We start from the raw sequence: 14,727 nt of genomic DNA, 5'->3' as shown, positions 1-14,727 counted from the left end.
AACAGATCAGCTCTTCTTGCTGCCAATTTATAACTAATAATTTGCTCCACGGCAAACTGGAATGTGCTTTCCAATAGGAAAGCAATACAATGAAGGAAGAAAAAAAGAATAAAATCATGATAAAACTACAGTTTACAGGGTGACTGGTTAATTACAAAGATAGTCACAGATTGTTTCTATCTTTGTATAATCCATTTTCAAGTGGAATTGCAACTTCTCTTTTTCAGGGGTGTGGTTTCTTTCTCCATAAACTGTCTCTGGGATTGGCCATGTGACTTGCTTTGGCTAATTGTTCAATTAAGAAAAAAAAAAAGTGACTCAAGCAGAGATTGAAAAGTGCTTGCACACTGGACCTTAGTTTTGCCTTCAGCTCTTTGTAATCTTGAGACTACCTTATAAAGAAACCTGGAAGTTGGAGATCAAGGAAAGCTCAAACAAACTGTCCCATCTGATCCCTCCAACACGCCTAACCAAACTAATCATCTTGCCAAATCACAGGAAATGTGGAGGAGGCCTTTCTGGACTATCAAGCCTCTCAGCCTAGCAGGCCCAGATCAGGTCAGAAGAACTGCACCACTGACCAATAGAACTATGAGTTTGAGCAATGTCTACAGTTTTAAGACCCCAAGTTTTGGGTTGTTTGTTAAATAGAAACAACTGATACACTAACTTTATGCATTATCTTAATTTAATAAATATTCACAAGTTAAAAAACAACATGTTGAAACAAGTATTAAAAATAATACAACAGCATTGATTAAATAATCATAAAAAACTTAGTTTTCTTCATATTTATTTCATTTCATATCTCTGGGCTTCTGCTATTAGAAGTATCTTCTCACATTGCTAATTTTTCCAAAATATAATCTTTCTCAAAAGGCTATCCTTCAATTTCAAAATCAGGCCAAGACTTTCTTTCTGGATTCCAATAGAACCCTGATAACACCTCAATTCTAGGGCTTATAATAGTAGGCTAAAATTATCTGTTGATGTGACTTTTTCCTTACCAGACTTTAAACTCCAAAGTCAGAAAAATGTCTTATTGTCATTGAAGCACTAATATTGAGTCCAGTATTAAATATTTTTAAAATAGCAGATATCAAATCTATGATATTGAGCTGAATTTACTAGTATAAGTTTTTGAATTGGCTGATATAGAACAGTCATAGAAACCCTAGGGTGGTAACAGAAGTAAATGAATAATTAAGATTTATAATAAAAGTTAATAGAGAACAAGCTGAGGTTTTGGTTGAGGGAAGGAAATATTGAGGACATTTTCAAAATTCAAGCAATGTAAAGCTTGATTCACTGTTCAAGAAATAAGTAGAGCTGTTGTTCAAGAAACACTGAAGGCACTTGAGGATACATGCTGTCTGAAGTCTCTTTGCTGCCTCTAACTCGCTCATTTTATTTCATGGAGCAGCTTTGAAAGAGAAGTTTCTTTCTGACTGAGCAGCAGAGGTGCTCACATTAGAGAAAGACTTCACGATAATTTTGAAGAAAATTCATGAGATGATTAAGAGAAAGTAACTGCTTTTGGGTTATGAAGCTTAAAAAACTGTAAATGATGCAATGGAGAGAAAAGGTAAAATGTAGAGAGAATAAAACAGTTAAAATGTAAATGCACTCAACTAATAAGCAAAAATTCTAAAGGCCAGCATTTGTCATCAATAGCATATATATTAAAATTGATAACAATCGTATTAAATAAAAATGCTATGCTTTTTTTCATAAGGTTATATTTTCACACATTTAAAATATGAGGAAAATATCAGTCTAATGAACAACACAGATGATCTATCTGCATTTTGTGTTCAAATCCTTTAGGAATCAAAATTAATTAATCCTATGCCTATGAAAGTGCCTCTGCAAGTCTAGATTTTTATGAAATACAATAAATACAAGAAATATTCACTGTATCATAAATATAAAGTTTTATTTTAGGAAGAAATCAGAAATTACAGGATCATGTTTAAGTATCACAAATCCATCCAAATTAATTAATTTTTCTAATTCTGGAGACCAAAGTAAGTAAATATAATATATTTATAACAAATAAATAAAAGCCACAGTCACATTATATGGTATGAAGAACAGAATTGAAAGTCAAAAATTAGTATTAAATCAACAACAAAAAAACAAACAATCCAATTAAAAAAATAGGCAGAAGACCTGAAGAGATACTTCTCCAAAGAGGAAATACAGATAGCTCACAGACATATGAAAAGATACTCAAGGTCGCTAATCATCAGAGAAATGCAAATTAAAACCACAATATCACCTCACGCCTGTCAGAATGACTATCATAAATAAATCAAAAACCAGCAACAACAAAAAAACAAACAATCCAATTAAAAAAATAGGCAGAAGACCTGAAGAGATACTTCTCCAAAGAGGAAATACAGATAGCTCACAGACATATGAAAAGATACTCAAGGTCGCTAATCATCAGAGAAATGCAAATTAAAACCACAATATCACCTCACGCCTGTCAGAATGACTATCATCAATAAATCAAAAACCAGCAAGTGTTGGCAAGGATCCTGAGAAAAGGGAACCCTCATACATTGTTGGTGGGATTGCAAATTGGTACAGCCGCTATGGAAACAGTATGGAGGTTACACAAAAAATGAAAAATGTATATACCTTTTGACCCAGCAATTGCACTTCTGGGTATTTATTTGAAGAAAACCAAAACAATAATTTGTAAAGACCTCTGCACTCCAATATTCATGGCAGCACAATTTATGGAAGATTATGCCAAGATATGGAAGCAATCTAAATGCCAGGGAAGGGAGAGAGCAATTGGGGGGATAGTTTTATGAACATTATAGATGTCTAACCAACGTATTGTATATGTGAAACTAATTTAATAAATAAATTTATTAAAAATAAAAGTAATGAGGGTAGGGAAGAAAATGGAAGGAAATTGGCCATGCATTGGTAATTGTTGAAATGCATTTCCCTCTATTCTTTATGTTTGAACTTTTCTATAAATATCTAAGAGTGGAGAGAAAAAAATTAGTATTAGAAATCCAGGCTTTCCTATTGCTGGTACCAATCAAAATTATAAAGGGGATCTTTGTCAACATAGGAGGTTACAGTCAATAGTTGGAAAGAGACTATCCAACTGACAAAATAGCACTGTTTGAAAAAAAGAAAGCAATCTTCCACCAATCAAGCTGTTGGCGAAAAACAAGCTTTCTCTTGTGGTCTTTTGTGTTGCTTAAAATTCTGCATGACATCTTTTAAGGACAGCAAAATTTAAATTCCTTTTTCTTGATTACTGAAGTGAAAATCAATCTCCAGTAGTGATGAAATTGTTTTGCCCACTGAAGTATTCAATAGCTTCCACTCTCAAAATAAAAATATAAATGGCCTTAAATTATATTTTAAAAACGTTAATTAAATGAGTTTTTGGCAATCCACCATGTGTATTTTCATATTTTCTGTAAAACACTGCTTCAAAAACTTTTATTTCTAATAATGTTTTAGTTTCCAACATATCCCTAAGTCATAGTTATCATGTAAGTACTAATCATTCTGATCAAATAAGTTATTCAAATCCACATTTTCTTTTCCTACCACTTATGCTGTCAACCTTTAAAAATATCTTTTAAACTATTTTCTTTCAATGTTTAATTTTATCATAATTTTCATTGTGATCTTTATTATATTTCCAATGGTTTTCCTCCAATTCAACAAAATAGTTTTATTTAAATATCTGCTCCCAGACTCTGAGTTACAAACTTCCCCTACTCATTATATTCTATAGAGGAAGTTTGTTTCTCTTATCAAGATTTCTCTAAAAGTTTTGAACAGAACTCTATTTTGATTTTACGTAATTATGAGAAGAAAAAAAAACAGGCTGATAAATTCAAATATATATCTTCAATAAAGAAAACCCATGATAACAGCTTTCAATACAAGCTACAAATTCACACAAACACACCCACATAAAAACAACAAAACAACAAAATAACTCACTAAAATGTATGGAGCAGTCTTTTTATTAACACTGCAATTGTTTTACTCAAGCCCTCACAACTTATTATCTATACCAGCATGTCTCAAAGTGTATTCATTCCTCTTAGTTAGTATCCCATAAAGGAACCAATCTCTAATGTTCACAGGCATCTGCTGTATGTACAAAGTTAGCTTCTCTCTTATGCATTTAGAACGGCTCTATCTATGTATCGTGCTTAGGATAATTGCCAAAGACTCACTCAAATAATTTTCTATAGAGCTTAGTTTTCTCATAGAAGCTCAGTTGAGAAATTCTGCCTGAACATTGCCCCTAGCGAAAACTCAGAAGAATGTCATATAAAATTAGATGGGTGGCAGTTGTCAGGAGAAGAAAAAGTGGATGGTTCAATGGTCAATCATGTTTAGAAAATACTATATAACAGGCCCCATCTTAGAGATTTATGATGCATGTAAACATATGAAATTTGCTAAGAAGTTCTGTAATAATAAAGATAATAATAATATAAATAATAAACCTATCATCGCTTAACTTAATATTTCCAAAACATAGCTGATAACATGATCCTTTTTACACACACTCAATAGACATTAGGGATAAAACCAGTGTTCCACTGAACAAACTTTGGAGAACACTGGAGGGTTAAGATATCCATCTCCTACCTTGCCACATCATCTCCCTGCTATCTATTAGTCACATTCTGGCCATAGAAATCATTTTTTTTTTTAAACACAAATTTGTTCAGGTTATATTTTCTTGCTTAAAAATTTTTGGCAGCTTCCTAACACCTGGAGAATAAAATAAAATTGTATTCTCTAATCTGGCATTAAAAACCAATGCTTTCTCTCTCTCCATCAGAGACCCCTGCCATTCTGTCACACACACACACACCACACACACAGCGCTCACACACACACACACTCTCTCTCTCTCACACACACACACACACACACACACACTCACAAGTTCCAATCAGAATATATAAATTCTTTCTCACATCTTTTCTCCTTTTTGTATTTTTTGTCTAACCAACAAACAAACCTCTAACATATTTCACAATTCAATTTAAATAGTACCTCTTTCTCAGAGCTTTCCCTTAACATAGCAAGGCATTCCCCCTCTTTGCTCCTACAGAGCCTTGTACTGACTTCTCTTTTAGAACATACATTATTCACTTAAATATGTGCTAGCTGCTCTCGACTCTCTCTGGACTGTCAATCCCTGAAGGACAAGATATATACTCTTAATCTTCTTATGCCTAATGTTTAGCATAATGTCAGGCACATTGAAGATAATTTAATAATTATAAACAAATCTAGCAATCATAATTCAAGATGATAGATTTCTTAAAACCTTCATCCTTAGATATACCTGAAATTAATATCAATTTTTTGTTTCCTTTCAAACTGCAGTTATTTTTTAATCATTGCCCTACAAATGAATAGCTTCCTTTCATTACAAAAGATTCTTTGTAAAAAACTCTTTTTGTATTCTGAGTCTGCTGACAGAAAAGCCCTCTAGTTCCAGTGAGAAAGAAGGTATTTATATTCTTGTATTTATATATTTATTTCTTAAATGTCTTTTATATTCGAGGAACACTTTTAAACACTGACATATCACAGTGACCTAAAAAGACAAAGTCCCTACCCTCATAGAGCTGATATTCTAATTGAATAAGACAAAAAGAAATAAATTATTTAAATTAATTATAATGACTGGTAGTCAGGTCTGAAGAAAAATACATCAAGAGAAGGTGACAGAATAAGTGTGTCTGATGGGGTCAGGGGATACAACTGCTATTTTAGACAGAGTAGTCATGGAAGGATTCTTTCACAAGGTGGGTTTTTAAATAGAGACTAAATAAAGTGAGCATCATTCCATGCGCAATATGCCCATTCTTGCACCCTGGATTTTCTTTCTCAATTAAACTTGACAAATTTACCTTAATTCTCTGAGCAACAGGGTGATCACTATACTAAACAGTACTTTAAATCTAGAGTGGCTTGTTGAAACTATCAGAGACTGTCCTTTCTATTTCAGTCTTGAAAATCCCAATTGATTGCTCACATCCTGCAGTGAAAGTATTCACAATAGAAATGAATAGAGCACAGAATAAGGGACTTTAAGCATCAGCAGTCTTGTGGCAGATGACAGCAAATGCTTAATAAGATCAATCACTTTCTGAACTACATGCTACAAAGTTTAGAAAGAGATCCTTCTGAAGTTTACCAGTTGGGGTAAATTTAATTGTTTTGATATTATTCTCAATGTAAGTATGCATAATGCTATTAGTGAGAGTACTGTATGGAAGTATGCTGGCAGCCTTTGAGACTTCCAGTGACAACTTTCACTATGGTGCTGGCTGGTGACTGTGAACATTGCAAATATAGTTAGCAGTATTATCTTTTTACTTTGTAATATTTTCTTTAGCTCTAGGTATTTTACTTTCCTTTGTAAAAAAAAAAAAAGTCTGCTTTTTCAATTTTGTTAAAAATGAAACATGTGAGGAATAAATTCATTACCCATAAATTATCCTTGCCAGTAAGTTTTGAACAAATTCACACTGATGCTTTTGATGCATACTGTTTAGGATTTTAACACATGCCTCTTTCTTCACAGTTGGAATTTTGCAGTCACAGGTATCAAGTTTCAATGTTGCTATCACACTGTTCATTTTTATACATTATATATTCCCCATTTGCATCTCAGTTTATGTATTTCATTTACCAATGTACTAATATTATTACAGTCAAACCTACTACTGCAACATGGAAGTAGTCCCACTCTTGACCAATTTTTAAATGTACAAAAACCGTGGAAAACAGTGAAAATTTTTAAAAAAGCACAATTGTATTCATAGGCCTTACATATATCATTCTCTGTAGTAAAATAATCAGAACAAGAAAAATAAAAAGTGTTTTCTCATGTAAGTTTGATTAAAAGTTTCCTCACACTAATATAAAGAACAAATAAGAGAACATATTTGGAGCCATATGCAATGTTTAGGTGAAATGGGCATGGGGAACATGATAGGAGACGAGGTCAGTCAGAAGTTGGGGATCCACATCATATTAAGTCTTGAAGGCCATAGTAAGGTACCAGATACAGTTATTTAATTTTAAGAACTAATATGTCCCTTTAACGTTTTTGGTAAATAATTTCAGCTCTATTAGGATAGAAACTTTGTCTAAATTGTGTATAGATATGCCACATAATAATTGAGGATGATGAAAAAAAATTCACCCTGTCGAGATTTAAAGAAGCTTTAAGATTTCTTCTTCCTTTTTTCCTTTGAAGTAGACAGCAGCTCCCAGTCATGCCCTGGGAGTTACAGCTTCTAAAACCTAAAGTGGGACTGCCAATCTTGTGTTCAAATTGGCTAGACTAAAATGGAAAACACAAAAAATCAGACATTGCAAAAATAACAGTAAATAATTTATCAGAGCTCAAAGTAGTAAAATCTACAAATGGCCCTTTGTTTTGAATACTAGGATGCAAGAGCCTAAATCACTCACTTTTTTGTAGATAGCAACATAATCTATTTTCCCAATGATAAAAAAGAGACTGACTTTCGTACTTAAGGTTTTTTTAAGTACCTTTATTTTTAATTCTCTTTTAAACTGTGTTATTATATCTAACAAAGGTAATAACTGTGCTATAAAAATAAGAAAAGGTCATTATATTAATGTGAACTCTTGAGAAACTAGTTAAATGTCTCTTCATATTTTTGGTTGATCCAACAAATAAGTAAAGGTGTATATTTTCAGGACAAAACATAGGCATAACCATCGTTCCTTTCACCATCTAGCATCTGATGAGTCTTTGACAATTGTTTCTAGTTTCTAATGAGTCTTTTAGCAGACTACATCATCAGGAGATTTTTCAGAGGGGAAGTGAGCAGGTTTGTACCAGTAAATGCTTCATTTGATAAAATTCACAATAACCTCACAGCTGAAAGATAGAATGATATCATAATCATTCCAAGTATTATGCTATAGCTGCTTTTGTTTCTAAAACTCGTTGCATGCTTAAATTGGCTACATTTCAATTTGACTAGAATAAAGAGACTTTTTTTTTTCTTCCATGTGAATTAGTGGGAACATTTTCCAACAGGAAAATAAAGCAAATGCTAATCCTTATTTTCAATTTTTATTCTCCTTAAATGAGAAATTTCTATTTTGTAATGTACTGAGAGAATAGAAAATGTCTATATAGTTTATAATAAAACACCAGGTTGGATGAGTCACTGATTACGAAGCTTCCTTCCCATTAAATTTGTGCATAAAATTTTTAAAAATATAATTGATATTTAATCAGCTCTTTCATGCACATAGTATTAATTCAAAATGTGATAAAGATGTTCTCTAAAGATAGTTTTCCTCTCAGGGACCCATCTTGCCTCCCTGGAAGTAACACTTTGATATCTTGTAAATACTTATCTTTTGAATGGCCTTTCACTATCAAATTAAATTTACCATAGTTACTATGGTACAGACAGATAGTTGTCCAACAAAATCATGTTGTTTATTCCAGGATGTGGGAAGTGGCCATCTAAAGAAACTATAGATCTGCAGAACTCCTCATTAGGCATGGTTATGTGATTAGTTCTTTCTAGTGGATCATGATTGGAGGTGATAGGTGACCTTTCTAGGCTAGGGTTTTGGGGAGCAGTTAGAGTTCCTCTGCATTTAGTCCATGTCCCTGTCAGTTCTGCCATCTGCATACAGGAGACTCCTAGGCCCTAGGGAAAATGAGATCACAAGTTGGAGGAACCCCTAGGTTTTCTGATAACCATATGAAAAAAAATCACCTGCTAAAGCATCATCTCTAAAGTCTTAAATGGATAAGAAATATACATCTCTATGTTAAGCCACTGAAATGTTGGGGTTTATTTATGAGAGCATCTAGCATCTCCGTAATTCAGAATAGTCCTGCATATATAGACATTTTGATATAACAGACTTGAGAGGAAAAAAAAAAAAAAAAAGAATACTTTCCCTATGCTTAAAAATAAAAAAAATATTTTAAGAAGTAAAATTTTGTCACTTTTTAGTCAAATCACTAATTCTAATGCTTCATCTCACTAACTCTTAATAGTATTTACTTTTCGATCTCTAGGAAATAAATTTCTAATCTAAAAGCAATGAAAGACTTTCTCTTTTGAAATAATAATGTAATGTTCTTTTCCCTATGGTTAAAACCATTTTTTTTTCTTTACCCTTTCAAGCAGATAACATGTTAGAAGAGTAAATTGAACATCTGAATGGTTTCCTATCTTCTTGCTAAAATTCAAGAAGAAATACGATATGCTCTAGTCACTTGACTATCTCACTATAATCTCTGTAAAATTATTTCTAGAGAACTCTTTAACAAATACTTAGTCTAAAGATATTCCTTTGATCTGCTAGATCATTTACACTACTGAAACATTAAGTTGTATTTCCCAAAGGTTGAAAATAATGTTTTCTTGCTCATTACATCCTTTAAAGATCAGTCCTAATATAAGAAGGTGACCTATCATGTCTAAATTTAAATTACATATCTTCTAAACTATAGTTTGCTGACCTACCCCAGGGCAATCTTTGGTAATAGGACCCATTAGAGATGAAGAAACAATGCATTACTCACATAAGCCTAAATGAAGAATGGATTTTAGAAATGTGACATTTGCCTCAAAGAAAAGTACTAGGTTAGGCAGTCAATAAAACTATATATTAAATGTTTGCATCATAGATTCCCTTGCATTAAAAATGAAATTGTGTCCTTTTATAAGCAGCACATGCATTACTTTTCTTATCTTAACATGAAATGTTCATAAAAAATATAGTTAATTCTGGTTGCTAGCTTTCATACACATGTCCCAGTTAGTCCAGGGCTCCCCTGTTATACCCTTATGATCTTGACAAAATTCCCAACACCATGAACTTTTGGTTTCAAAAGTGTCTCTGTTTAGACAAAAATACGTACCACCCAACATATGACACATCTTTGGTACCTATTATCATTTAAATTTCTTTTGGAGAGAAAGTTTATTAAAGATAGCAAAAGTAACCATGGATAATTTATGCCCATTTTATTCTATATATTAAAACCAACTACTCACAGGCCATTTTTAAAATTCAGATCAGAAGCTGGAGGGTCCAAATTTGATATATTTGTTATCACAATGTTACACATTTGAAAATAAGATGGGGCATGCCCAAGGGAAAGAAGGATTAAGACATAACAATATTAGGTGAAGCTGGGTTGTATAATCAGGATTGTACACATAAATATAGGAAAGGAAATTCAGGATGTAGAATTCTAAAATATTAAATACGTACAGAGAAACTAAACTAAATAACATCAGTTAAAATATGAAACAATTCTTTAAAAATGAACCTAAAATACTTTAGATGTTTTCTTCTTTAAAAAGAACCATGTTTACTTCTTTAAGAGTTAGGCTATTAAATATTAATAGCCACAAAAATTAATCAGGCCCATTCTTACTCATAAGTGACTTTATGAAACCTAATAAAGGTTTTAAAATAGTCTTTGGAGTGTAGTCCAAAATAGTATATACAGCATATTATATCTTGTTCATTAATTATGTATTTGTACATGTCTGCAGAGTCAGAATTTATTATTTCAGAAGGTAAGAAATAACATATGATTGTAGATTTCTCTGGGAATAAAGATGAGTAAATGTTAATCTTAACATTAAACAATTTGGAACTCATATCCTTTTGCCATGTAAAGTTGGTAAACAGACTAACCAATAAGAATACTGTTGGCAATGATTTTCTTGCCTCATTACTGCTGTGACTTCCTCTATATAGTTAATAGTTTCACAGTTGATAAGGCTTATTTCATAAACACAAACAAATAAACATTAACACACATTCTGACAGAATGCTAAACTAAAAAAATGAAGAGTGACAATTTTCACACACACACACACACACACACACACACACACACACACACACCTGTTTTTTTCACCCTAGTCATAAGGAAGAATTCCAAATAAGATCACAGGTAGTCAGTGAAATATTAATTTTCCCAAAAAAAAACACTCTGTTTCAAGAACAGCTGCCACATCATTGAACTAACTGGATGCCACTAATACCTCTAGTTATATTGGTAATCTAAGTTATACCTTTATACTATTTCACATATCAGTGATCTAAACTATTCTCAAATCATATAAAATAAAGGTACAGTAAATTCCATATAACTATGCAATGTTTTCCACAAAAGATAACCCTATAAAAAAAAAAAAGACATGTTTAAAAGACAAAATTAATGGACGGAAATATCATTTTCTTCTCACTCTTATTTTGCACATATGGCAAAATATGTAAAAAGACCAGCAAAACAGGCAAATAAACAAAAGAACAGCTAAGTAATAAATGTGAGATGTTTGGCACTGAATAAGTTATATTTGGAAACTTACAGCTATATTTCTATATTTTTCAACTATGAAAATCAGTGATAATGTGTGTCACCTCATTCGATTTACTTAGGTGACATCTTTTCAAATTACTAAGTGATGGTATATCATTTCTAATGACATCATGTTTGAGGGAAAACAATTTCTAATAAACCTATAATAATTCATTTTACTATTTGGATCTGACCAAATTTAATTATAAAAACCTTGCTTTGACATAATTTCAGTATGTGTCGCAATGTTATACCCTAATGGTCTTTAGCTCTCCTTTTACTACCACCACCCGAAACAGACATGAGACATAGCACGTGCTATGATTTTGAAAGTAAACTAAAACAAAATCTGATATTGTGGTTCTATAAACTTGAGAGATCATTTATTCTAATTAAGATCTCTGAATGATTGAAATAAAATTTAGTAAAAGATGAAATAGAGCCCTATTCATTGACTTTCTGAAGGAATTATCATCCATGGTAATTCATATTTAAACTCCAAGATTCTAGAAGACACCAATAAAATATAAGCTAAATCTCTTCAGGTATAATTGGAACTACACGGTGTATTTTTTAAGTGATTCAAAATTTAAAATTTAGGAGATTTTCATAAGGATCCAGTTTCTGAATTTTCTTTAATAATAAAAAAGATCTGACTGCATATGGTTAGCACTCCAACAAGGCAAACCCTCTAGATGGTGCGCATATCTTCCATTTAACAAGGTTCTATTTATCACCTAAAGCTATGGGAGCTTCTTTTATTTATTTCAATAAATAAAAGAACATCGATTGACTTTGTAAAATGCCATTTTCCTTTTGCATTTCTAATATTTGCCTCAGTTTCTGTTTAATAGTTTTGAAAAAAAAATTCCCTCATTATTTATAAGGCTGACTGTACTCAGGAGTTTTTCTTTTTTCTTTTTGCATATACTTTTGAATGTAGAGTATTTCACAGTAAATTAACAGAAACATTGTTTAGGCTGTTAAATTGATCAATGGAAGAATTAATAGCAATAATAGGTGTTTTATGTCTGTCATGTTCAAGGATTCCATCATGGTTGGATCAGAAGGAGCAAGATTTGAAGTATAAAGAGACATGATCAAAAAGGGAAAGCTGTGTGTGCAAATGTGGGAGGCCAGCTGCAGGTGAGCAATGGAGGGAGACTGGTCCAGCTTTGTAGGCCTTACAGAAATTCATTCTCTTATCATGTAGGTTGTTCTTCCACGGCAGTATCACCATCTATTTTCCTAAGATAGAACCTTGGGATTTATGATTACTGGCACAGTAGCCTATGTGGAAGCATTTTTAGCAATAGTTTGTCTCTACGGTTAATCTGAGTCTTTTCATGCTATCAAGGCTGGACTTGGGCAGCATCAGTTTTCAAGTCTTTAAGAATAGTCTACTGCAATACAGAAACTCTGGATATTTGTTGGATTTTCGAAAAATAAAACTGGCATGTTTTGTATCAAAGTAATTTTATTGGCAAAACAAAACAAACTTTTTTTTATACCTTTAGTTTGAAATCAAGGATCTTGAACTACCCTTAATTTAATTGTATCCTAGATTATAAGTAGAAATATTTGTATATCATGGTGTTTATATAGAATGAGAATTATTGAGAATGCATATTCTTGCATTTATTATGACTGACTAGTAGAGTTGACAGATGCTTCTAAGAAATAACATCATATCATTTATTTACATTTTTACTAAGTCATAATATACAATTTTAAACATTTAAAAAAATTCAGCATGAGGTTCACTAGTTACTTCATTCCAAGAGCAAAATGTGATGGCATTTCTGTTTTTTCTTACTATGAACATTTTATTTCAGAGCAAAAGTATCACTGATTAAACAGTTTTAAAGTAATTTTAAAAGCTGCTGTTGGTATGAAGCTTATCCTGTGCTCCCATGTCCAGTTTCTTTCATTATTAGCTTGACCTTAACAACCTGGAGCAGAGGAGAGGTGCTACCAGTTAGGAGGCATCTACGTCTCAAGTCAGGAGCACCAGTGAACACTCATCGCAGAGGGTCAGCCCAGGGCTTTAGTCGGTCTTCGCAGACCAGTGATGAAAAGAGTGGAAGAATTCACAAAGGCCTTAGACACAAAACGTGTAACAAAACTAAAATCTGAATTCAAATTTACTCAGTGCCAAATATCTCTCCTTGCATGCAGGATCTCCAATCAGATCATGGGACACCCAATGTTCTAAGTGCTGTGAGACTAAACCAGAAGCATTGGTTGTCTTTCAAAATTGAAGCACCAAAATGTGGGCACAACTTTTGTCTTCTTTGATTGGTTTCATTTGTTTTTTTTGGGGGGAGGTGGTGCTGCAGTGACCTCAAAGGTTTTGAGATGCTGAGTCTTTGTCATTGGCATTGTTATTCTAGTAAAGGATAAACCATTTAATAATATTCCACATAAAATACTGAACTGCCTTTGGAGTAGGGGATGAATAGTGGCAAACAGTGTAATAAGTAGAGTGCCTTACATTATCTCATCATCTATTTATCTTGTTTTCTATCAATAACATACAGATTTACCTTGAGCATCCCTCACTCATTTTTAAGTATGTGCTTTGCCTGGTATTGGAATCATTCTTATTCATTGGTGTCATTAAACTGAATGCCTGATGTCAAGAAAAAGGAAAGGAAAAAAACTAAGGAATGGGACTTAGTAAGATTAGTTTTTCAAAGGGCTGCTGTTTCTTCTTCAATGTTTCTTTCTGAAAATGTTCTGACTGCTGAGAGATGAATACTTTATTCCTAAACCTGTGTGTCTATATAAAAAAGTGAACTCAAATAATTCCAGTTCTAGTCTTATGGATGAGGGTCTTCACGTGCAAGGGAGAATTTTTATCCTTTTAGACTTTGCGGTCCCTTAGCCTACAAAGTGGCTACAGCTGAACTAGAAAATTTATGGTGATATATACTTGAAAAGAGCCCTGAAGTTTTCTAAACTCCTAGACTGCATCATCCAAGAAATGTTTCCTAACAAGAGTCTTCTTAGCACATTCATCAGTAGCAAATTTTGTATTCAAACCCTTCCCTCTGACACTTAACAGTTTCTATTCCACAAGTTAGCCTGCTGGGTTTAAAAGTGCAGCTGGCTCACCACTGTGCTGGTTACTTCATTAAGAGGACAATGGAGTGATGACATTGTCCATAATCCCTCCTAAAATTCTCTCTGCTAATTACTAATGTAAACGGCATGTGGGTAACTGCTTTGTATGTGGTCTACCAAGATATTTTCAACAATACTGTCAGAATGAGATGACACTGTGACATCTTTCTCTAAAAATCTCTAAGACCTTT

General features: G+C 32.7%; 1 protein-coding gene across 1 annotated transcript in view; it reads right to left on the bottom strand.

Annotated features, from left to right (window-relative positions):
• The window catches only part of ADGRL3 (adhesion G protein-coupled receptor L3), a 566,410-nt gene that overhangs the window by 352,529 nt on the left and 199,154 nt on the right, over positions 1 to 14,727 (bottom strand). The gene's annotated exons all lie outside the window — the stretch shown is intronic.

The sequence above is a fragment of the Pteropus alecto genome, unplaced genomic scaffold (genome assembly GCF_000325575.1).
Source record: "Pteropus alecto unplaced genomic scaffold, ASM32557v1 scaffold57, whole genome shotgun sequence".
Classification (NCBI taxonomy): Eukaryota; Metazoa; Chordata; class Mammalia; order Chiroptera; family Pteropodidae; genus Pteropus; species Pteropus alecto.
The sequence above is the reverse complement of the archived record's forward strand: the minus strand, read 5'-3'. Positions and strand labels throughout refer to the sequence as shown.